Source organism: Desmodus rotundus, chromosome 1 (assembly GCF_022682495.2).
Source record: "Desmodus rotundus isolate HL8 chromosome 1, HLdesRot8A.1, whole genome shotgun sequence".
Classification (NCBI taxonomy): Eukaryota; Metazoa; Chordata; class Mammalia; order Chiroptera; family Phyllostomidae; genus Desmodus; species Desmodus rotundus.
The window spans coordinates 182,128,891-182,155,333 of record NC_071387.1 but is presented as its reverse complement, the minus strand read 5'-3'; the positions used below and the strand labels follow the sequence as shown (position 1 = coordinate 182,155,333).

The 26,443-nt window shown below is 44.4% G+C and overlaps 1 pseudogene; it reads right to left on the bottom strand.

The window, feature by feature from the left end:
* Positions 1-26,443, bottom strand: part of LOC112320947 (26S proteasome non-ATPase regulatory subunit 10-like) — a 57,196-nt pseudogene that overhangs the window by 20,212 nt on the left and 10,541 nt on the right.

Genomic DNA, 26,443 nt, shown 5'->3' with positions numbered 1-26,443 from the left:
GGATCAGGACTGAGCCAGGAGCAGCTGAGGAGACAGGGGGACAGGAGAGAAGATGATGCTTGTTTATGTAGAACTAAGGAAGTATACAGCCAATAGACATGTACTTGAGTGAGCCCCCATCCCCTACCCCAAGTAAATGCTCTTATTTCTCTCCTTAATTTTTTCCAAAAACTCTGCTCCAACTATTCGCTTTAGTTGAAATACACCAGATAGAGATCCTGCCTCTTTTCCTTGACACCTGAGCACAAGCTTATATCTGACACATTTCTAACCCAATGATTTACAGAAGTCAGTAAATGGTTACCAGCTCCTGTAGATACCATTCCTTCAGCCTTCAGCACATTCCTAGTTGGTAGAAAGAAAACAGTACAGAGATCTTGGTTTGCCTGAGTTTATTCTTCAAGTTCATAGACTGAGACTACTCTTGTCCAAGGAACAGCTCAGCCCACCAGTAAGAATGTTTGCTTTCTGAAAATGGAGATGATTGTACTTGAACAACAATAAAAATAAGAGAGAATGTTTGCTTTCAGAAGGTGGGCACCCAAACCAGACTTCAAGGTCCAGCTGGAGCCAAGGTCACATAGCCAAGTTCAGAAGAAAACCATGAGTGAGCAAAATGTCTCGGGGTGGGGACCCCCCCTCCTTACTCAGCTGCCAGATGCCACTCTGCCTTCTCCCAGTGCACCTCCAAGCAGATAACAGAAGAGCTGTATGATTCTGAAAAGTGACTCATTGCCTCTTCCTTATCTTAACTGTCAGACTCAGTCCTATTTCCTACCTCTTTACAAAACAGTCAACTCAGACAACCTCCCGTTTAGAAACTCTCAGACCAATCATCATGTTGATTGTTATCCTCAGCAAATCCAGGTGGCTCCACATTTACAGTCATCCAGAGTGTGCCCACCTCTCAGCATCTATGTTGCTGCCTCTCCAGTGCATGCCACCATTGCCCCCAATTCCTCCACACTGGTCTCCTGCTCACACCCTACCCGTCACAGCCAGCTCTCCCCATTGCCCCTAGAGGAGCCTGTTATCTATAAAATGTCAAGAAATTCTGCCACTTCTCTACTCAAATCTTCCATAGCAGTTTCTCATCTTATTCAGAGTAAAAGTTAACATCCCTTTGACAGTCTGCAAGTCCCTTAAATCCTGTCTACAGTATGAGTGCACACACACACGTACACATTCCCATACATGCACAGTCACACATATGCATGTACTCATATACACACACCAGTATCCTTGCACACCTTTACACATGCACACATAGACTCTCATACACACATTCGCACACACAATCACCCATCCATACACATGCACTTTCACACGTGCATGCATACTTCTACATGCAAACACACGTTCATATGTACACGTGTGTGCGTGTGCACGTGTGCGCATGCTCACATAGCCATGCATGTTAACACATGCTCAGGCATGCACACACATACACACGGTTTCTCTGTGTCTGCTACCTTTCACTCTTCTCTCTGTTGTGTGTCCACCTCAGGCCTTTGTATATGTGTCTCCCCACCCTGTCAGTCTTTTTTTCCACATGTCTTTCTCTGACCTGGACGGGGCTGTACATGGAACTCTCCACATACGCACTCTCCCTCCTTGGCAGTATACATTTCTCCTAAGCACTCATCTCCATCCACACACATCTATTCCCTTATTTGTTGTGTTTACACTGTCTCCTCTGGTGAGAATGCAAGTCCCTTTGGGGGCAGGCTTAGTCATGACTGCAACTCTGCCCTCAACGAGCTGTGGCATCAGCTAATATATTGCCTTGTGCACCCTTTCACACTGGCGAGTGGTGCTGGGCCTGGGCCCTGCAAACATTCTGCCTTTGCCAGCAGGCATGATATTGAGCTTTGCCAATAGAGAGAGCTGGAGAGCACCACAGGAGGAAGAGGGTTCTCTTCCTTATTTAGGTGTTAACTATATTCCCAATGTTGTGCAACCCATCTCCAAAACCTTTTCACCTTCCCCAGCTAAAACTCACCACCCTTTAACCATGAACGCTTTGTCCTTCTTTCTCAAGCCCCTGGCGCCCACTATTCTACTTTCTCTCTCTATGAATTTGACTACTGTATGGGCTCCTACAGTATTTGCCTTTTTGTGATTGGCTTATTCCACTTAGCACAGTGTCTTCAAGGTTCATCCATGTTTCAGCATATGTCAGAATTTCCTTCCTTTTTAAGGCTGAACAACTCTTCGTTGTGTGGATAGACCACATTTTTTCACCCATTCATCAGTTGACGGACACTTGGGTGGCTTCTGCCTTTGGGCCATTGTGATTAATGCTGCTACGAACATGGATGGTGCTGGTGTTTTTGTCTCCATTTATATTGGAAAAGTAGGGTCCAGAAGGTCAAACAAGTTCTCCAAGGTTACATATCTCTAGGTATCTGAGCTGAACTCCAGTGCATTTCGGTATCTCATATCATTTTCATACTCTGTGTTGTCCATGGAATAATGACCTAGGGCAAATCAAACAAAAAAGTAGCATACACCTACTCTCTACACCATTGAGGAAAGGCCACAAAAAAATAACTTCTTTGCAGATGTAGGTGCAGCCATTAATATGTGTTAATACTGATGAGTACAGCTGAGGGTGAGAAAAGGACATCTTTATTTTTATTGAAATATTTCCATATTTATTTAATGATTGAACATGAGCAGCTACCACCTCTGCCCACAACCATGAAACTGGAGACTTTTCTTTTACACTCAGACTTTGGGTTCCAGTTTATGATTATGTGGCATTCCCACCCCCATAAGCAGCTGAGGAGCTGAGGTGGGTGGAGGTACGTGAGCATTGCTGCTTTGGTGTCCGAGGTCCCTTAGACCTACATAAGCAATCCCCAGGCCACCTGACTTTGGCCAGCTGATGCTCACTCCTCAGAGCACACTGACAAGGTGGGGGAAAGGACCTCAGTCCTGCCATCTCATAGTACTGCTCAGTCAAGCCCCAGCACGGAGACACGCCCACCCCTTGCCACTTTTGTCCCTGACTCACTATAAAGAGTGGTGCTCACACCTCTTCTCTTTGTTTTTCTCTGAGACCTTCAACAAGCGTCTTCCCTTCTCCAGGGGCCAATTTTGTCATCTGTGACTAAGGAAGTAGCTCTGGAACTATTCCCTAAGACCCTTCCCAGCTCTGAGAATGCAATGATTCCTGTACAGTGAGGAGTTAATGATTTATGTGTCTAAAACCTCCCCTTGGTAGGCAGTTGGGGCAAAGAGGCACCCAGTGAGCAGTGTGAACTATATCAGTGACTTCAGGATGATTTGCAGTAATTTAAAGAAGCCGTAGGATCCAGTCAGGACAGATGGGGTATCATGGGATTGTCAGGTGGTCATAGCCAAATCTCTCTTCATCTTACAAATAATGTAACCTTAGAAAGCATTTAGAAATCTAAAAAATATCTAATTATTATATTTTTTAAAGTCTGCAATAACAATGTGTTCAACAGTGCCTCTTTTTAGAAGAGACAACTCACTAGCTCTGTGCACTTCGGCTTCCTCTACATGACACCAGTTCAGTCCTTCTTAATCTATCGTACAAAGAATTGCTCAAGGCCAAACACATCTTAAGTCTCACCTAATGGCACCTGCATCATCATACTCTTACATCTGAGGACCAGGAAATTGAATTTTAGACCCAGTGTACTGTCACTGTAAAATATTAGCTACAGATAAGACTGCTCGGAGAAGGCAGTGCCTCTGGAGCTTTGGCAATTCGTAAACAAGATTTTGCAACATCCTCTTGAAGAGAATTTTCTAGCACTGGAACAGCCTGGGGACAAGTTACTGGGAAAGGGCCAGGTGAGACCTTCAGAGAGTTTCAGGAGTTCACAGAACATGCACGAGGCCACATCCTGTGGCTTCCTCTTCACATGACAAAGTTGGAGCACCTCCATCCAGCTCAAGGGTCTGCAAAAGGTCTGAGAAGAAAGACAGCCTCAGAAGGCCATTTTTTGTACAAATTTGGGAAATAATATCCAAATAGAACTAAGATGTTGTAAGTTCCTTATGTCAGGTCTTTGCTTACAAAGACTCAAAGGCAAGCTAATATCACCTGCACTCAGTACCCAACAGGAGCAATCAGAGCAAAAGCCTAGACATGCTGATTAAACATCCCTCCCCCAAAATATAAAAAGGAAATAAAGGGACAAAAAATCCATTTTTCTCTTCTCTTTTGTTTAAAATTGGCTTCATCTTTTCCTGACTCTTGGCACCCCGCCATGACAGCAGCCAATGATAGGAAGAGCGTGTATGCGGACATCCCTGAAAAACTGCCATAAAAATCAGGACTTCTGGCAAGTGACAGAAGTGTCCTAAGTGGGGAGTCTGTGATGAATTCCCAAGAGGCCAGATCTGGAGGATAAGTCAGTGTCGTCAGGATACCCTGTCCATCCTTTCTGCCCCTGTGCTCTGCTCTCTGTTCCGCCCTGTGTGTTGGGGGTCTCATTGGCTCTCACTACAATGAAACGATGTCCACATAGTTGGGAGGATTGCTTCTGACAGTCCAGCCTACATGCTTGTAGGTTACATGACTAGATTAAAAACACCGCCTCCATCCAATTCCACATGAAAGTGCAGAGAGCTGCTCCACACTGTCTCGTTTTAGTAAAAACATCCACCCAGTGTGAGCACCGTGAATGCTATAACTTTATTTTCCCATCCTATCCAGTACTCAGCACAGTACCCGGGGGGATAGGATGTGACTGCCACTCCCACAGGACACAAGGATTAGGATGATACTTCTCCAAAGATGGGATCCGAGGCAGATTAAAGCAAGAGAGGGCTGTACAGCTGCTGTGACCAACCTTCAGAGGGTGGAATAAGCCAAGATTTTTGACATTCTCCAAAAGACCCAGGATGAGCCTGTAACAATACTTATAAAATTCAACTCATAAAAAAAAACCAGACCAAAAAGAATAACTCTAGAAGTCAGAATCAGCTACTAAAGACATGACAGATAGGTTTTTACCCAGCATAACAATCATATTACGAGGTGGTGCTGGCTGAGTATACAGGACGTCAAGTCAACTTTCCACAGTCAAACACACATGTGTGCACATGCACACACACACGCGCGCACACACAAGCTTGGACACTGTCTGGGTCAGACTAGAACAGGCTGTGCCTTAAAATTTCAGTGGCTTAATGCAAAAACAATTTATCTCCCACTCACATAGACAGAAGATTCCAGGAGTTTCAATCATGTAACTCTGCTCTCTTAACATATTACTCCCTTATATCCAAGGCAAGAAAATAATAAACTGAAGAAGAGCTCTGATGCTGAAATGCTTCACACAGAAAAAAGCTCGCTGACCGGGGGTCTGGGAAAGGCAGGGAAGCCCCCACACACTGGGTGAGTGGTCTCTGGTAGACAGACCAGTGTTGGTGAACATGTTCTATGCTTCCAAGGAAGGATGTGACGATCAATGTTATTATTTAATAAGTTCTATTAATAAATATATTAATGTTTTTTACGGGACCAACATTTAACATTATTCTGGATGTTTCTGTGATGGTATTCTTTGGATGAGATTAACATTTAAATCAGTGAACTTTGAGTAAAGCTGATTACCCTCCATATTGTGGATAAGCCTTGTCCAATCAGTCAAATGTCTGATAGAATAAAGGCTGACCTTTCTCGAGAAAGAAAGAAATTCTGCAGCAGACGGCCTATGAACTTGAACTGCTAAGCTGCAACTCTTCCCAGAGTCTTCAGCTTAATGGCCTCTTCCATCAGACTTTAGACTCCAAGCCTCCACACCATGTGACCCAATTCCTTAAAATAAATCTCTCTCTGTCTGAATCTCTCTGTGCATGCACACACACACACACACACACACACACTCTTATTTCTCTGGAGGACCCTGCCTGATACAAAGGTGAGTTTGGAAAGTACATTTGCTCAAAGCCTTTCTCATAAGAGGAGAGAAAGTAAGTGCGTGTTTTCCCAAAGCTCTCAAGCTGTGGTTAGCATCGACTTAGTGTTCCAGACCCTAACAATGAACAGCCTTTCTTCCCTCTCTCAGACCCATCATCACCTTCACGACCTGAAAGAGCACCTGGACCACCTGAGCAAAGGCTGCCTATCACCCCAGCCTATGTTTTGGGCACCACTTTTATTGTTGAGTCATTTTTTTAATACTCCACACAAAACAACATTGACCATTGTCTTATCCTGTGATTTTCCAGGAAAAAAAAATATGTTGAAACAAAAGCCTCTCCTTTTAGCTCTCTCCCACTCTTTATCCCACCATTTGCACAGTCCTAAAAACAGCTGTGACCCCAAGTGAGCTCCCCAAAACAGGGACATTCATTTCTTTAACATATGTGCCAAGACAGCTAAGAAATGAAAGATTTTCACTTGACTGGCAGGGTTCACCACCTGAAACCCAATCAAAACTAACCCTGGTGCTCTCTGATACTTAAATCAGCTAGCCGAGAATCCTCAAAAATCTGGGAGAACTAGATTCCGAGAACACAGGGGCAAATCCTGCCCAGACCCAGCATTCTCATCTCAGGTATTAATGACCCTGTAGTGTCCCATGGTGAATGGGTATGGACACTAACTTTCAGCACAGCTTCAATTCCTACTCTGGCCTGTTGTGACTCAGTTCCCTCATCTGTAACATAAAACTAAGAAGACAGAAATTTCCTCCAATTTCTTGTGAAGATTAGTGTAAGCAATGACAAAACATCGGTTAGGTGCAAAGTGTGTTAACTCACATAGTATAATATTGACAAACAAGTTATGTCTGAGAGAATTAGCGTCATAACAGAAGTAGCCTTCTTTCTACTTGCAGCCATTCTCTTCGAAATAAGGAGCCTGGTGTTTTGCAAAGGCCATCCCGTCTGCCTGTTGCCCTCTTCTGTTATTAAAGCTGAATGCCTTTAGCAGTGACTCTGTACCACTAAAAGTAAAACCCATATAGTACTTAGAAGAGCTGTGCCAAATCATTGGGGCCAAATTGAGGGTTTTTAAAAGAGTGCCTATAAAACCATCTATAAATAGAAAGGCTTTCCTCGTTGTTTTTAATTACTTCATTTTAATGAAAACACACTCTGCGGGGTAAAGATTGGAAGACTGCCCCGGGAGCTTGCAGCCTGAGTGGCTCAGATCAACACAGACCCTTCCAAAGGAAATCCAGGCTTCAGGCAAAGGAATCCAGGTGGGGGTGTCACTGCACCCCAAGTGTCTCTGGTGGGTTCTCATTCCATCCAGGTCAGTGAATTTAAAGCCACCATTGGAGACTTCCATGGATGTTTCAAGTCCTTTAAATCATGTGCTTACTTCTAGAAATAGAATAAGGGTGTAATTTACCCATATTTAAGGTGAATGTGTACCGCAGAGCTCTTGTCTTTAAGCTAGAGGAGGGAACATTCCCGATGGCCACCAGAGGAATGCCACAGCTCCAGTGTCTGTTTGCAGATGGGGTGGTCTGAAAGGAGCTGAGTAGGGGTGAAAGAAGTGGAGGAGACGTCCTGCTCTACACCATCTCCCAGGAAGAGGGCTCACGCCTGCTGTACTGGCTCAGGGAGATGGTACCCCCACTTCTGCCCAGACCCAGGTGAGATGCCAAGGTTTGGGCTGGCCCTGCCTGAGGGCCCTATCTGCCTAGGTGATGCTGAGTTCCCAAGGAAGACAGACAGACAGAGGAGTCAGGCCCAAGGAAATCCATCTGCTTCTTGTAAAAGCTTAGCCTTTGTGTCTCCATGTCCTAATGGGGAGGTGGGCTCAGAGCTAACCCCAGCCAAAGGGACTGGCCAGCTGAAGTGTGGGATTCCCCATCTCCCATTTCCTGTCAGTACCCTAGGAAACCAGGTAATACTCATCCAGCAGCAGAAGGTCATGGCTCTGCCAGTTACCAGCTGTATGAGCTCAAGCAGATTCTTCAACCAGTCTGTGCTTCGGTTTCCTCATCTATAAAATGGGAATGAAAATCACACCTACTCACTGGGCAATTGTGAGGTCCAAGTTAGCTCATGTAATGAGCCCAGAATAGCTTCTGGCACATAGTAAGCCCTGTATAAGTACTTAGCTGATATGATCATTACATATACAAATTAAATAATCATGATGATCATGGACCCATAGCATTGATTGACTGTACAAAAACATTATGAATCTGTTCTAATCAATTATGTCCTGAGAGAACAGAGACTCCATAAGATGTAGAAGTGTAGATATATGTATTCCTGTTTATGTAGTTAAACAGATTGCTATGAGGCCCTTCATTTGTTCTCAACATAGTGATTTTATCATTTCCTGTCCCTTTCTCACAACAAGCAGGAAGTAGAGTCATTCATTGTTATGTGTAATAAAACAAACTCATCAAGGCAAGAATTAGTGACAGGCAAGTATTTCTACTGTCCTCATGTACTTGGCCATGCATCTCAATGAGGAGGACTCGTCCTGTTCTCTTCTGGTGGGGGCTACCTTGGCGTCAGTCACATCAGAAGGGCTCTGGGCCACCAACACCCCATCTCAAAATGAGGATTTGGACCAGATTAACTCTAAAGTGCCACATTGACTTCTAAATGTTATATTGCAGAGACAGTGCTGGTAACAGGAAGGAAGGAAGGAAGGAAGGAAGGAAGGAAGGAAGGAAGGAAGGAAGGAAGGAAGGAAGGAAGGGGGGTGGGAGGGAAGGAAGGGAGGAAAGGAAGGGAAGAGATTCACTAACCCACGATATCAGTATACTGGGGACACAGTGGGATCTGAGAGACAAGACCTGGCTACCTAACTGCAAGTAGAACTTGGTGAACATCGTGGGCTGGCTGCCCCATCAAGCTTTGTCTGTCACCTGTTTAGATGTCAGTGACGCGATGCTCACGTGCTGCCTGAGCCACACTTCTTTGTATATCAGAAAGGTGTCTATAGAGGACAAGATCGTCGATGACCACACTAGTTGGGCAGCTCCTATACGAATATTTCTAATAAAGAAAACCAGCTGTTGACCTTGAACATCAGCATGAGTCAAGGAAGTTGGCAGAGACCACCAAATTCCGGAAGGATTCTCCCAACAAGTGAGAGGCAACAGGATGTGGGACTTACAGGTCAGGAATGTCCCTGTCACATTTTGCATTATGTTGGGGGGCTGTGGGGGAGTAATAAGCAAAACATACAGCCTCATTTGGAGTATTGGACAATAATTTTATAAAATGTAAAATTCTACTCAAACCCAGTCCTGGGTTACTCTTTGATGAAGCACCTACATATGGGTGCCCTCCACAGATGTTTATTCAGTTGCCCTCCTGTTTCAAGATGAACCCTTGCAGGTACGTGTCCTCCTGTCTGTAGAGGGTGGGTCAGCACAGCACCTGGATCTGGCCCTCAGTTGCCGCCACTCAGACTGTGTGGCCTTGTGCATTCAGTGAGTGTCCTCGTCTCCACAACGACAGTGTTGGGGTCCTTCTCAGGGGTTTATTGTGATGGCTCACTGGGCTGCTATGGGAAATCAGTCCCAGAGACACAGTGAGTTCTACCTCATTATTAGTTTTACCATGGTTACCTCCGAAACTCACCACCTGACCCTTAGGTACCCAGTCCTTGCTTGCCTGGGACATGCAGCCACAGTTAAGAGCCCTGGGAGTGACACTTAAATTCTTGGCATCGTCAGCTAAGGCAGAGGTCAGTAACCAAAGGTAAAAATATTCAATAAAACAAATAAATTTACTTCCTGTTTTTGAATATTTAAATGTTTGTTAGAATACCCATAAAGGTAAATTAGGTCAAAGGTATGATTTTGTACAATCCAGCCCATCATTCATTTTAATATGATCCGTAAGATGAGAATGGTTCTTACATTTTAAAATGGTATTAAAAATCAAACCACAATTAATATCTTGTGACATGTGAAAATGACATGAAAGTGAAATTTCAGCACCAATAAATGAAGTTTTATTGGAACTCAACCACGCCCATTCATTTCATCTTGTGTAAGGACAGAGCTGAGCAGTGACAAACACTGTCTTATTCACAAAACAGAAAATATTTGCTTTCTGACCCCTTAAAGAAAAGCTTGCTGACCCTTGATTTAGTTGGTTTATTCACCTGAACTAACTAACTGACAGAATTTCACAGACTGAAGAACTGGAGGGGGGACACAAAAGACACAGGTTTGAAAGCGAGAAGACGACAAAGTACTAGTGAGAAAAATAGCCCTGGCCAGCATGGCCCAGCTGGTTGGAGTGCCGTCCTGCACACTGAAAAGCTGCGGGTTTGAGCCCCTGTCAGAGCACACGCCTGGGTTGCAGTGTCAGTCCCCTGTCAGAGAACCTACAGGAGGCGACCGACTGACGTTTCTCTTCCTTTCTTTCTGCCTCCCTTCCTCTCTCTAAAAGCAACGAAAAAATATCCTCGGTGAGGCTTTCTTTTAAAAAAAGATACTCAGGCAAACATATGATTCTCACTCATTTAGTTTCTAAGGAAAATCGATTTCTAGTAGAAATAAGAAAGGAAAATGTTAAACTATTAATTTTCCTGAGAAAAAAAGAGATAAAATGAAAGAGCCATCTTTCCTACCTCCTCCTCTGTTCTGCACATGTTCCGGGTTTTTAATCTCTCCCATCTGATACATATGTGAAACCTCAGGAAGAAATGTGGTCAAATGGAAAACAAAACATAAAAACGTTCCTTGGATTTGTTACATTTTGTTCAAGCCCAGTGGTTAGCAGGTAATTTTTATGTTTCTTTCCACTTTTACAGATAGATATCACTCTTCTAACCGGTCTTTTGCTTTTCTTTTTTGAAAACATCTCTTGGAGGAACCATGCGTAAGCAAGACAAGCTCTCTATCTTCTGCTGATTTATATAAAAATGCACGCTGCGCCTGTGTTTTTACACACTGTTTTGCACGAAGTGTTCGTTTTTATCATTGCAAACATCTAGGGCTCTGAAGAAAAAATGAGAAGGAACATGTCCTACCACAGCCTTCTGAGGGCCGGCCTGCGCTGCGGCTTGTCCTGTGCACGGGGACGCAGCGGCTCGCCTCTCCCGGGTGACGTACAGACAGCGTCTCCTGCAAGAGACAGGAGGGAAAGGTGACCCAACAGAGCCAGTCTCGCGTTGTCAGTTACCCACTGACACCAGGAAAATCGGCCGGAGTAACCACTGCAGTGGTGGTAAGGCTGTCATAGTTCCTATTGTGGAAAAGAATCTCCGGTGGCCCCGTGAAGGCTCTGTCGAATGCGATTGTGTTGAACGATGTTTTAAGGCTTTGACATGATATAGAGCCAATTGTGGACAAGCCTCTCATCTAGAGTGCCTGCAACAGGGCTGTGTTATCAGAGGGCAGTTTGTCATCCTCCTAATGGCCCTTAGAAATAAAAGTCAGAAGTAACCATGACCTCTCCTTGGTGTGCTCTGGAGTTTCCCCCCACCTCCACCACCTTGGGCCTCCTGCCCTCTTTGGCCCTGTCCCTCCAACACCTACCCTCCATGATTTCTAATTATTTCAGAGCCTTACTCTGACACCCCTCAGAAGGCTATCACTGGAAGCAGTAACCTTCAGTTATATGCAAAATTCAATTATGGGAATCCTCTCAGTGCATAAAGGAGGCCTCTCTGTGTGCCCAGAGTTAATCAGTACCAATTTACAGCTTCATGTTACTCATAGAAGAGAATGAATTTCAGCTGAAGTGTTAGTGGAAAGGAATGACTTCACCTGGTTTGCCTCCCTCTCCAGGATCATTGCCCTTTAACAAGAGCTTCAGCATCCTGGACAATTATCAGCCCAGAGGGTCCAGAGGGGACAGAACCCCACACCTCAGTTTCAGGCCTCCAGAGGGATGAGCTGAAGGAGAAGGAGCAAGAGCGACAGTGAGCCCAGGGAGCAGCCAGCTCCTCTAAGATGCCTTCCCGTGAGGAAACGAAAGAGCCATAGCCAATAAGCACTCAGAAAGCCGTGCTGAGCCCTTGTTTCCATGGGCTAGGTCATGAGCATCTCAGGAGGGTGGGGGCCACAAGCCAGTGGGATAGTGTGTGGGGTGAGAGGCCAAAGAAGCACAGAATACCCAGGGGGAATGGCAGGTGCCTGGGGTCAGGGGCTGCTTCCATCTAGGAGGCAAGGCCATGGCCAAGCTCCCAGTGGGGACCACTGGGATTAGTCTCAGGTTCTTCTTATACCACAGAACTAGACTGGGAAGCAAAGAAGGTAAGAACAGTCTAGTTTTTCCAACTGAAGCAATGTTGTTTGTGAGAAAGAAAAAGCTTAAAATGTCAAGTCTTCACAGGCTTCCAATTTAAGACAGGAACACCAGTTACCAAGGACACGGTCATCCAGGTACAATGATTCCAGGCTCACACTGACAAGTAAGGTTGGAGCTGCGGACTCACTTCCTGCACGGTAATTTATGTCCGAGGACACAAAAGCTGGTAGGGCCAGGAGTGCGGAGTTGCATTCTGGGCATCACACTTTAAAGGTGATCAAATCCAATTCACAGGACAGCATTGGATCAAAGTATCAGACATCGTTGCACCAAATTTCTAGAAATGACAAAGAAAAAACACACTTAGAATAAATCCGCTGGGCCTGTGACATAAGAAAGAAGTATAGCTTCAATGTTGAGACTGCTGAAACTTTTTAGATTATTTATTGCATGAGCTCACTTTAATTACCCTAAGACAGAACTTAGTAACTTGAAAGAGGATACTCACAATTTAAAAACTAATAATACCTTAAATATATAGCATTATGTTAGCAGTCAGATGGAAAAGAAAATGTTATTGAAGTCTGAGGAATTGGCTCAATAATATCTTGTGGCAAGATATTTGATAAAATTCTTGGCTTTTATTTATTAGAAGGCAGTCTACCTGCTAGTGGACCTTGGCTCCAGAGAATAAGATGAACAAAGAATGTCAGTGGCGTGTACCAGCTACAGCTTCTCTGGGAAGCAATCAGAAGACAGAGATGAGTGCAGGAAAGAAGGAGCTCGTGTGCAAGCAGTAAGTACAGGGAATAGAGTCCAGAAATTCTCAGCCTTGCCTGGTTGGAATGGAAACAACTTGGCTTAAAATCAGGGCTCAGATAAAGGAAAGCCCACTCACATCAATTGTTTAAGAACAAGAAATAAAACGTCCTGGTATTAAAGTACTGAAAAGCTGGGGCTTTTGTTACAGCAGCCAGTACAAATTCCCCAAGACAATTTTCTATGTACTAGTCACAAGCAATTACAAAGTATAATCAGGAAAAGAAGGTCCCAGTCACAGTCACAAGAATTTAAAAAACTTAGGTGTGCATCTAACAAGAAATATGCAAGAACTATAGGAATACCTGTAAAAGTTAAAGAGTAGCTAAAGGAAATACATGACGGCCTGTCTTTGCAGTTTCTCGCCTGTAGCTCAACAACCAAGCTGTAATGGGATGATGGCGACCCCTAGAGGCTAATAAAGAAAACTGTTTAATTCAAACTTTTCAACAGCTCTAGGCTCTTAAAAAGATTCATGAATCATGCTTAGAGTCATGTATAGACAAAGGTTTATCTTTCTCTTCTGGTACTGCCTGTTTCCTTGGTATTTCCACTTAGGATAATAATTTTCTCACACTTTAGTGGAAAATGCCTTCCTTTTCCTGTTTTAGTATTCTTGTCAAAGGACAGTAATTTTTTCCTTTCATTTCTACATAGTAAAAATATTAAAATTACTCTAGATATGCTTGGAAACTGTACCGATTTAACAAAAATGGAGACTTTTTGTCTCCATTTGACATGAAGTCAAACAACATCACTCACTGCTAGCCCTTGATTCTTCCTAAAAGGCTTCTTCCCAGAAACTTCACCAATTCCATTTTCTGAGCACCAGGATTCTGGATTTTTAAAAAGCTGCTAAAATTGCCAAATCCTCTTTTATTTATGCATTTGTCCTTATTAGTTATTTGAAATGTGGCATTTGCTAGTATTTGAATGCTTTGTGTAGTAGTCAGAATAGGGTAGGTGCTGTAGTGGCAAACTCATCTGGAAATCTCGGTGATTTTGTGTATAAGCATCAGTTTGTCTCCCTCACAAAATCTTCTATGACGTCGTCCACTTTCTAGGGACTCCTGCTTCCAAACAGTGGCTCAGAGGTTCCAAACAGTGGCTTCTTACAGCTTCTTACATCTGGGACCCATGGGCCCCAGCTCACTGCCTCAGTAGAAGAGAGAGTGCAGGGTCATGCACCCTCTCTCACGTGCTTAGAAAGCCCAGGACTGATGCTTGTGGTCTTGGCTCGCTGTCCTGAACTTGCCTCGTGGCCCAACCTAACCGCCTAACTCCAAGGGGCTGGGAAAGTTGGGAGTCATGTGGATGTTCACTGAGCAGTAAATGCCTCATCGCAAAATATTTTTCAAAAATGTTTTAAGTTTGATGTTGTTGAGGAAGGATTGGGTCTAATCCAGAATTTCAACCTCACTAACACCACTACCCATGAGAAAATGCAATCTTCATCAGTTGTAAACCGCTCTATTACTTTACTGAATATAAAAAAGAGAAGGGAAAAGCAGCGTCCTTCTAAATAAACTCCTGGAGGAAGAATATTAGTGAGGTACCACTGCTGAGACAAAGAGGTCGGCTCGAACATCTAAAGGTATGACAAAGAAGAAAAACAACAGACAGTAATAAACCACCAGGCAAGCCTTGCAAAAATTCTTCATGGAGTATAAATAGTGGAACGTATTTATGAACAGAGAGGAGAAAAATTAACTAGAGCTAAGGTTCTGATGGCTCGGCCACTTCTCATGGAGAAATAGCACCTCCCAGTGATGCTTCCTCATGTATCCCAAGTCCCCGCGCAGGCACAGGAGTCCCTGTCTTGGCTTCATTGCCTTGGCTGAACTCTAATATGTTTCGGGGCATTTTAAATTGCTTCCAGAAGAACTAGTGAACCGCAATCTTATATAACCGTCTATCACAGATGATTTTCAAGTAACTTTGGAAAGCAGTTTGGCAGTTTCTTCAAAAAGAAAACTTACCCTCATCATACAGCCCAGCCATTCTCCTCCTTGGTATCTACCCTCCCCACAAACATGAACACACATGTCCACACAGAGACTTTTGCACAAATGCTCACAGCAGCAGCGTTCTTTATAGCCTCAAACTGGAAACCACCTAAATGCTCATCAATAGGCAAAGTAGCAAGATGTGGTGTATCCCTGCAATGAATGCTGCTCAGCAGCTGAAAAAAACATGATGATACAGGCAACAGCATGGATGAATCTCAACCCATTGTGCTAAAGGAAGCTGGACGTGAAAGAGCACATTTTACATGATTCCATTTGTGTGAAAATTTCTAGAACAGACAAACAACATAGAAACCAAAAGATCTGTGGTTGCCTGTGGCTGGGAGTGGAAGCAGGATTCACTGCCAAGGCTCTGGAGGAAATTCTTGGGGGTGATGAAAAGTGAACTGGATCGTGGTGATAGTTGTACAACCGTGTATTTCTAAAATACCACGGCACTTTCATTCTTACATACTTACAGGGATGAAGTGTATGTTATGGCCATTGTAATTCAATAAAGCTGCTAAAAAAACCCCTGCAGGTAATGGTTATACAGTCAAGGGTGCATTGTAAAATGCTTGTAACTCATTAGCGGGTTCCTCCTTAAACAAATTAACTCTCATTTGTGTTACTGAATTCTGGTGTCAGAGGAAAGTGGAAGTGTCTTTATAACCATCAGTAAATCCACTCACAAGGCGGCCCTGCTTCCCAGCTGTGTGCCTCTAGAGGAGGCGTCAGCTCCACATCATTATCAGATAGCCTGTATCTGCCCAGCAGCTCAACCACAGGTGAGATGGGAAAGTTGCAGGTCACGGCCCTGAGATGCTCAAAGAAGCGTGCAGTGTTATCGGTGAGCCTATTTGCAAACCTCTCTTCTCACCAGAGCGTGTGTGCTTTGACACTGTCATTCCAGCTCTGAAAAGGAGCTGGAAAACATAAGATAACACATGTACATGTTCCAAATGTCACCAGGATTGGCACCACAGTGCTGGACCTATGACAAAGAAGATCCTGTGGCAGCGGCCTCCTCTGGCTCTCAGAAAAGGTGTCCCATGGGTTAGAATGGCTCCTCTGCCTTCAGGTGCTCCTCATACCCTTCACGATCACTGCCATGTTTCTCAAATTTATATAAAAGAGAGTTCCAGGTTTTACATACAGAGGTTGTAGCCTCCATATTGAGCTGGGTTCTTCCAGATACGGGAAGTCAGAAGCAGCAGTGTGCTGGTAAAGGTTTAACACTGGGCTCTCCTGGGAATGGAAAGGACCTGGTTTGTAGTCTCTGCTGATGGCTGTGGTGTAAATAATGCTACCACGGCCAATTTTAAGCTACCGACTTGCTGGTACTGAGTGTGGAGTGGAGAAGAGGGTCCCAGTGGCTTTGGTGAACCAACTATTGGGAGCGGCTTCCAGCACACCTGTGCCTGGGCCTGGGCACACAAATTACAATGTTTGATCAAGACTTTAGTCAAGACCTAGAATGTCAGAGTAAAACCATGTAACTTTGTTTTTACTTAAACAGTTGAAATAAATTTTAAACACTCCAAGTTTAATAAATTGCTAATTTTATATTGTTTCTCTGTATTTAGGTGTTCTATCTGCGCATTTTCAATAGGGTCATCTACATAGCCATGTGTTATATATACATATATACACATATTATATGTATATGTACATATATGTACACTATACCCGGATATGTACCTGTATACTTGAACAAGCCCGATGTTGATCTCAAAAGTCCTGAGGCCTATCCAAAGGTTTTTGCAGATCTGAGGTTCTTGTAATTCCAAGGTTCTTTGGTTGACCTTTCTACTAAACCAAAACTGTTTTAAGGTCCTCACTCAGTTACAATGGATCAACTAGCCAAGGGGTCATCATTTTTCCAAGGGTGGTGTCAAGTGCATGTCCTCAGGAGGGACCATCTGAAGTGGCTCTGAAAGATCTCATCTTGTCTCCTTGAGCCAAGGACACGTGAGCAAGGGGTTGGCCTGCAGCCAAACAGGAGTAAACAGGTTGGGACTAAATGTAGTTGTTGCTGATACTCACACACTACTCACCTGCTTAGTAGTGAGGGAAGTCTTCCAGTCTCCAAGACCCAGAGAGAACTGGCAAGTCTGAAAGTACAGCCAGCCTCTTCCGCAGGGCAAAGTTTTGTAAGGTGCCCGTCTCTACTCTCGCAGGTCAGTGGTGGCTCCCATTTACCTAGGGCCCCCGCTCAGGAACTTGGCTCTGTGCACGTGAGAGGTGGTAGGTCCAGGCCTCCAACAGGCATGCATCTTCAATGCACTTTCCACTAGATTCTGAGAATTGCTCAGTGACTACCAATGAGAGAGACGATCATGACAAAATGCCAGACAAAAATGTCAACACTTGCAAAGGACATGGACATTGGATAACCTCGTGTGAGCAAAACAACTTGCCATATAAAGATGCCTTTCAAATATATTTTTTAAAAAAATTTCTAAGCTCAATTTTGATTTTTGAGTTTTCCCTAAGCCATATGAAGAAAAACTCCCATCTTAAAATTACCACTGCAAGAGAGAGTTCACAAGGGGTAAGAGGTGAACAGTAGCAATGAATAATTTAGCACTTATGTAACATCTGGCATCTTCAGCTTTATCAATCAGCTTTGATCATTGTGGCTCACAGTCGCTGCAGGTAAGGGTCTGCATGATTATTTGTTCTCTCAGAGAAGCATGTGAAATAGTAGAGAAAGATAGGAAAACAGCACATAAAGCCAGAAATAAGGGACAACCCTTCCATTATATAAGAATGCCACTTTTAAAGTTGTTAAAAGAGTGAAGTAAATTTTTGTCAGCTGTGTTAATAGGAGGGTGTTTGTTTTTCTTCTGACTAAATAAGTGCCAAATAATCAAAATACCTATCTAAAAATACCACCAACTATAAAGATCAAGGAGAGCTACTGCTGTGATTACTACTTTGGGACACAGTTTTGTTATTTGAAAACAGAGAAATGTCAATTTGTATGTGCGCCCTCCATTTCAGAGAGAGACTGGAGACCGTAAGCCGCAATAAACATTAAGTATATGTTAACTCTTCAAGATACAGGGCAAGTACCTCACCACCTAACAAGTGAATTTTCCAGTCTTCTACACTATTGTAAGTCTGGGAGACTAACCAGTAGGTGGGAGACTTATCTTTGCTATACTAAGCCCCTGCCTTTGGCACCCTGTATGTACGGCAGACCAGGCCTGCCCCCTGCCTGCGGTGGAGGGAAGGGCATAAGACCTGTGATAAGTGGCTGGCACCGTGGTGAGCACGGAAGAGCCTGACTCAGTCCGATGGATCAGGAAAGGCCTCCCGAGGAGTGACCTTCAGCTGACATCTAAAGGGTGAGTAGGTATTAACTGGGAATAAAGCGAAGGGGGGCTAGCATGTTTAAAGACCCTGATGGGGGCTGTGTGAGTCCCTGGAGAAATTACAATGCCCAGAGCACAGAGAATGAAGCTGCAGAGACAGGAAGTGAGGAAAACACTGACCTCCAGAAACAGGCAGGCCTGGGAACCAATGGCACCCACAGTGGCCAGGAGTTAGCAGCTTGGGCTCTGGAGCTGAGCCTGACCACCACTGAGTAGCAGCCACCACTGACGAGAGTCCCTAAGGGAACTCTGTGCCTCAGTTTCCTCACCTGTAAGCTGGTATCTGCCTTACGGAGGAGTTGTTGCAAAGATTCAACATTCTGTTGTATGTCATACGCAACTTAATAAAAATAAGTTTGAGAACACTGCACACTGGCGTGCTGAAGAATCTGGAAGTCCCAGAGCTTAAAAGAAACTGAATGTCTTACCTGAGTGTGTGCAGAAATCCATCAACTATAGATGCCATGCCACTTCCTTTTCTCTGGAGGTGATGCTGCCACTTACAATAATCTAGGTCCTCACAGCCCCAGGAGCTCCCCGGGGGGCACATGGACAGGTGCCAGCCAAGACTGATTTGCATCTCTGGCTTGTGCATTTGGGAAACTACAGCTGAGCAGTTTCGATGTTAATATTTAGAAAGTAGATTATTTCAAAGCTCCCATTTATCACACATTCTCAAGCAGTTCTCATTTCTCAGAACTTTTTCATGACCCACAGCTATAATTTTCAATTTATCCAAGCAGTGACTTTCAGGGAACAAATCTGTGTCCCCAGAATGACATGACCTTATTAGCATCATTTCATCTCTGATCCTCAGTTCCTCATAGATAAACTCAGTGTCAGACTCAGTAACCCCAAAGCCCTTCATATGCTAAGATTGTATGGTTTGATGTTAAAATCTTGCCAGGTTACCTGATGTACATTAGTAGGTGGTTATTAAGACCAAGCCAGTCTCGGGATGAGTGGACAGACACACATCCATCCACAAACGGACCGATTCCTAGCTCTTGCGTCCTTGCCCTTCCATTATTTTGTCTGTCCAGCAGTGCTGTAGAATAGTCAGCAAAGGCATGATCATGATTGCTTTGTAAATTCTTTGTCTCCATTTTCAAAAACTCATTAAATAGAGAAAAGCGCAAAACATAACATAAACACAATAGTGTGGAGGGACGTTGCCAAGAGTTACCATTTGTTCAACCATAGATGTCTATGCCTCTATACTTTATGTTTTCACATCTTTCAAAATGTAAAAATTATGACCTTCAGTTAGTGATAAATTTCTTTAATGATCTCATAGGAACCTCTGAAGCTGCCTTGCACACACTCTTCATCATTCCCTTAAGTTAACTGTCTCGAGGCGGAAATTTAGAAATAAAAATATGATCTTGCTTCCTGCCCTGCAGAGTTCAAGTTTGGGAAATTATAGATGCAAGAATTATTTTTTTGAGACCAAAATTAAGTTCTAAAATGGCAACCAGGAGCTGAAACCTCCCCCAAGGTGTCCAGTTGCATTTCAAGGACACTTCCATAAGCTTAACTGTCAGAGTCTTAGGCAGAGACATTTGCCCACTAACTTTATCTGGAAGGAAGACCTGTTTCATACTCTCCCATATAAATCACCTTGAGAATGACCACAGCCAATGTGCCATTTTGTTTTTATTAAAAATGAATGATTCAAAGATATACTGTAATATATTATAAAACATCTCAAACTCTGTTCAAATTATTACGAAATGTGAATCAGGCCTGAGGCTGGGTTGGTGCCAGCTATGTTTATCTCTCTGGAAACAAAGTCTTTGTAGAACTTAATTATGTACAAACAACTGAGGCTCTAATCAAAGAACTTTGATGATCTTTTCTTTGTCTAGAAGGTGTCTGGCTCCTACCAAATGCTGCACTAGCATGACCCCAAGCTCCCTTGGCCAAGATTAAGCTAGAGAATTCTGGAGATAAAAAACCAAAACATGGAGGTGCAGACGGTTTGGTGGACTTGGCCCGGGGCAGGGGCAGCCTGGCACATTGGGAGGATAAAAACAGAAGAAGAACTGTGGGGGTTCAGCTTGCCTCTCCTAGTCATTGTCTTCAGATAGTGTCAGCCCCCAAAACTGGGGCAACTCAGATCTCTGGTCCAGATGGTCACCGGAGAAACTTCAGGGGAGGTCCAGACACTCTGTGCCTGGAGGAACTGAGAAAGATGGTGGAGACTAATGAGCCTGAGGCAGGAGTTTGCCCATGTGCCCCGGGGCTGAGGAATTGCAACCTAAGAGAGCCTCCCCAGCGGGGCAGTGGGTGACGTCCGGAGCTGAGGTGGGGTCTTGTGAGGCATCAGGGTGACTGTTCTCTGGTACTAGGCTCTGGTCCACACAGTTCATCCACCCCCATGCCTTCAACCCTCTGGGGCTGAGTGATGGAGTTGGGCCTTCCTCCATGTGCTGGGCTGATGCCCCACAGGATAGGAACTTCAGGACAGAAAGGGAAAAGTGTCGGCCACACTCCCTGCAGGACTTGTATACATATTCTCTGAACCATCTGGCCAAGAGCCCCTCCCAGGAACAACACAGAGAAGACAGTGCTTCGGGGGACTGGCCTGTGACTCCACACGCAGCATCCGCAGCCCATGCGCAGAGCCCCTCGTCTTCCGCTGCTCCCTCTTCGCAGCGGTCCAGAATCACCCGCTGCTCTAGCAGCTCCGCTCTGTCCTCTCCCTTTGGCTACCGTCAGTGATCAAGGAGGTAACCTGGAGGTTGCAATAATTCCATGAAACGTGGGACAAAGGGAAATAAACACTAGTCATTTTAAAACGTTCTACAAACCAAGATGTTTATTCATTTACTAGTATAACAAGTCTGAATTACTGGGTTTTACATCATAAAATAAAAATATCAAAGAACCAAGTGATTTTATCTTAGCCTGATTTCTTCCTAAACTTTTTTTTTCTTTATCTGTTGAGTCAGATAAGTTCACCTTTTCTGTCAATGTGGGGGGTGGGGGAGGTTGTTGGCAAAAAAATTAAAAGTGCAAATAGCTTTTGTAAGCTCCTTCTCCAAAAAAATAAATAATTAAATCACTATAACTAAAGTCTTGGCTTTCTTGTGTGTGTGTGTGTGTGTGTGTGTGTGTGTTTAATCCTCCAGAACAATTTCATTGGCTCCAAAAATAGCTCTTCCTGGAGTAAAAATTAATAAATAAATTCTTTCATATAAAGAGGCCCTGTATCTTATAAATATTTTATAAACATTTGCCAGTTTATTTGTTTTCCTTAAGTACTTTTTAACAACTATTTGTTTGTGTGGAGAGTCCTGAGCCATGAGTCTCTCATGCCCTGAGACTGTGAGACAGACGGCTTCTTGCCTCCAATCACGTTGTTTCCACAACTTGGTTTATCTCCCTGTGTAAACGCAACTCCTTGGCTCGCGGGCAGCTAGCTGTCCTGCAGCTGACACTGCATCTGGGCAGAGCTGTAAGTGTTGTACTCACAGCCAGGCTCTGCCATCTGGCCTGGCACTGCCACCACCCACAGGTTTCTGGCTGAGACCACCCTCAATCAAGGGCAAGCAACAGGCGAGCCTTGCTTGGGTTTGCGGTAGTCAGGGAAGGGCCGACTCCTAGCAGCCCTTCCTCTTCAAGCCACTGAATTCAGTTATTCCGCAGATACATTTTTTGAGCATCAGTGATGGTCCCCTGGAAAGTGAAACAGGAAGCTGGGTTTCCTCCACTTACCAGCCTCAGGGCAGTTCATGCGCAGGGCATCATGGCAGCGGCAGAGTTTCCAGTCCCCATCTGTGTCCTACTGTGACTGCCAGCTCCCTGCCCCCCCTTCCTTCCTCAGGGTCCCCTTCCACAGGCATCAGAGTTCTTGCATGAGGAAACCCCAAATAAGCAGGCCTGCAGGTGAGCACACGCACCCCGGTGACCCTCAGCCCTTGATGGTCACAATTTGTGATTAAGATCCCTGTAGTTCTGGAAGCCCAACCAGCATTCACAAAGTCCCCTTGGGTATTTTTTCCTGGGGACCTGGAGGCTGTTCCACTAAAAATGCTCTCAGTGACCCTCCTAACACCCCACTGGGGTGCCTGTCTCTGCAGGTAAGATGTAATCTCTATCACCAAAGAGATGACAATCAAGTAAGAAAAAAGCAACGTATATTTAAAGGGTAATGCTATGTGTGTATTAATTAAAGTAGTAAAAGTAGCAGCCAGTATTATTGAATACTCAGTATACTCTAAATGCTTTGGATATATTAATTAATTTACATGTATGGACTTGTTTAATGTTTATAGGGTAAACGGGGCAGTCTAGCTCCCTCACACAGATGTCTGGGGAACTAAGATAAGCTGTGTTCTCATAGCCTTGAGACTGGGTCTGATAAACTATGTTCCCATGACACTGAGTGCGCCCGCATGTGCAGAATCACTCTGTGTCACACAATATTTTGGCTCCCTGCCAGCTTTGTTTGCAAGTAGTATATAAGGAAATTGGGACTTCCTGCTGTGTGACATGCAGTGACATGCAGGAACACGCTGGGGGACACATGGCTTGCAGCGTGCGTGGCTTGCCCCACCCCATAATGAAGGCATGTCAGGCTTCCCGACAGCTCCACGACTTTTCTTCTGTCTGTCTAAATCCCATGTGAACCTGTCTGACCTTGAACAGCGGCAACACAGTACTCAAAAACTCTGAGTTGTTACCAAGATCTGGCCCATTTTACAGACGGGAAAGTTAGCTGGCCCTCTGTATAGCTCATGAGAGCAGATGCAGGGATTTGTAGCAGGAAGCCTGCATCCAGAACCTGCTCTCCTAACAGCTAGAACAGACCACCCTCCTGAAGCTGCACCATGAAGCAGAGAGAGAATACTGTCGTGAGCACGGTAACAAGTAGTGTGATCCCTAAATGCTGGCCATGTGCTTTAGGAGCAAAAAAGTGGGAGCGATCCCCTCCAGCTGAGATAATCGGCAGATTATAAGATGCAGCGTCAGTTGTACCAAGCCCAATGTGATAGATAGAAGTGGAGAAATAATTCCCGTCCAATGGGGTAATATACAGAGGGACAGAGACGGCAATGTTGGCACCCAGGGTACCTGCAGCTTCCTGCTCCTGCCCTCCGGTGCAGGGAACATGGGAGTCCACCAGCATGATGCTGGCCTCCTTCCCTTCTCTCAGGAGAACAGGTGCACCCAGTGGCGGGTGATGGAGGCAGTGAGAAGTGTGGGCTGGGTAATAAGACTCAGCTCCTTTCTTGCATCTGACAAGGCTTCCACATATTTCCTGCATTAAGTAAGTGAGCAAGGATGGAAGTCAAGGCCAGTTCACTTGCCCCAAAGCAGCCATAGACAGAGAGAAATTTTAGAAAATGCAGTCATTAGCCATAACTATGGTTTTCTAAAATCATCTGTAAACACTCACTGAGCAGGAAGCACAGTTCAGAGTGTGCGGGGTTGCCCTTGCATGCTGTGGGGCACACATCCATGATGCATGTAAGTTCCAGCAATGTAATTTACCCTCTGCTTCCACCTCATCTTCCTGCCGCTTTCAGCCCCATCGCATCCACCTCCAGGATCGGGAAGAGCCGTGGCAGTGCCACTTCCTGCTGCCCGCGACAAACTCCATGTGTCCATTTTTCAGGTAGTACAGCAGTGGCCAACCACATCTTTAAACCCCCACAGCTTAGTTAAATCTGAATGCGGTGATCATGATTCATTGTTCACATTGCTTCAAAACCAAACAGATTTCCTGGGGGCCCATTTCCTGTACAATATTCCTCCTGAGTGCCCAGACCAGCATTTCCAAGTTCTGATGAAATAATTCCAAGTTAAGACTGTTTGCTAAAAATTAGAGATAAATATGAGAATCTTCCTAGCAGCTTTAAAATACCCCCAAATGGATGTACAAACTCAAGTGTACATCCAGAGAAAGGATAAACCTTTTCAGGTTATATTAGGGTAACGGAATGTGAAACAGTGTCTTAGGTCGGGCTGCTATGATGGAATAGCACAGACTGGGTAGCTTAAACATTTATCACAGTTCCTGCAGCTTGAAATTCAAGATCAAGGCTCCAGCAGATTCACTGTCTGGTGAGGACCCACTTCCAGGTTTGCAGATGGCTGACTTCTCATTGTCTTCCTACAGGGAAGAGAGCGAGGACAGCTCGGTCCCTTCATCCCCTCATCGAGGTACCAATCCCATTCATGGGCTCTCTACCCTCATGATTCACTGGACTTTGCCATGTAGAATGCACACATTTTGCCCAAACTTTTGAGGGAAAAGTAAGGATACACATTATACTTGGCTAGTACTAATTCCATACCTCCATAAATGTTTTTAATTCTTTTATTTGTGCTTAGGTATTAAAAGTCTAACTCTAGAAAGCAATAATGATATATGTATGAAAAATAATAACCTGGAACATGATAATCAGTTTTGTTTCTAAATAAATTAAAAATTGAATTAAAAAATTAAAATGAAAGAGTTTTTCTCCCTGAAAGTTTGGGCCAAAAACGTGGGTGTGCATCACACACAGGAGTGCATGATACACGGCAAAATATGGCAATCACCTTCCACAGGCCCCGCCTCCTGATACCATCATATTGGAGATTTAAGGTTCAACATATGAATATTGGGGGACACAAACACTCAGTCCACAGCACACAGTGATGAAAGAGAATGCACTGCTGATGTCTGTAACAACACGAATAAATTTCAAAGTCATGGTAAAGTGAAAGAAGCCATATAGGAAAAAAAGGTCCTGTGTGATGCCACCTAGGTCAAGTTCAAGACCAGGCAAAGCCAATCTATAATAATAAAGGTTGAGATAGATATTACTCTTGGAGAATAGGAGTAGTGACCTAAAGGAAATACAGCAGTTCCTCAAATAACATCATTTTTTGTTCAACGTCATTTTGTTCTGACATCAATGAGATGCCATAGGAACTTAACTCAGGTTTACGTCAATTAGCGTAGGCTAAAATTAGTTTCAATATCTGTTGTTTCACTGCAGTTCCAAGAACCATCTATGATGCTGAGGACTTACTGTACAAGGAGGAATTCCAGGGGCCTGACAAAGCTCTGTGTCTTGTTCTGGCTAAGTGATTAGTTTTGGGGAACTGCCCTGCCTGGTTTCAGAAGCTGTAACCACCCCATGGCTAAGGCTAAGTCAGAGACCTTGGGACCATAAGCCACTAAGGAGACAAAGCTTATCTCCCTGGCAGGGGCGCCACCTCTGCCCCCTTTACTTCACCCTGCTTGGCTCTGAGCTTGACCGGTTAGCCAATGACAGATAAGATTCCTCAAGGGAGGGACGACCTAAGACAGGCATGGTCACAAAGAAGCCCTCAGGGAAGGACTTGGGGGGCTATAGAAAAAGGGGGTGATGGACCCTTGCCCCTCAGCTTTGATATAGCCTGAGTCCTCATTCTGTCTGCAAGAAGCCTCCTAATCTCTTGGCTGCCTTACTTCCCCTGCCTGACTTAAGCCTGAAACAATGCCAGAGGGCAGTGCAGCCCTGTGCTGGAAAAGGCGGATTGCTTGGGGCGATCAAGACTAAGAAAGAATGCATAAAACCTTGTGAAACCTGCTTTGCTAAGAATGCCCTCAATTTTCTGATAAGGGTCCAAGCATGCAATGAGTTTGTTTCCCAAAGTTTTATGGCCCTTTAGCTAACTGACCCTGACTCAGAATAAACCCTCAGAGTTCTTTATATGTTATATAGTTTGATCCTTACTGCCTAACAATGATTGATGAGCTTTACCTGTATTCCCGTGCCAACTGAACCCAATAAAAGCCCATTGAGGAAAAGACTCTTGGTCCTTCTCCTTTGAGAGATCAGCCACCTTTCCTCCCCAAGCAGATCATGTCTTGGTAGACTTATTTTCATCTGCGGCAGATGGGGGGCTCTGCAGGCAAACTCCCCCACAGTTAGTAACAGGGGTGAAAATTCATGGGGCTGCATGATGATTAGAAAAACAAGAAGCAATGTGTAAGTGAGCTCAGCAGGAATTGAGAAAGTTTCCTGAAGGCATGTTGGTAGATGCAGGTATAACACAACCAAAATTAAAATGCCACTTAGG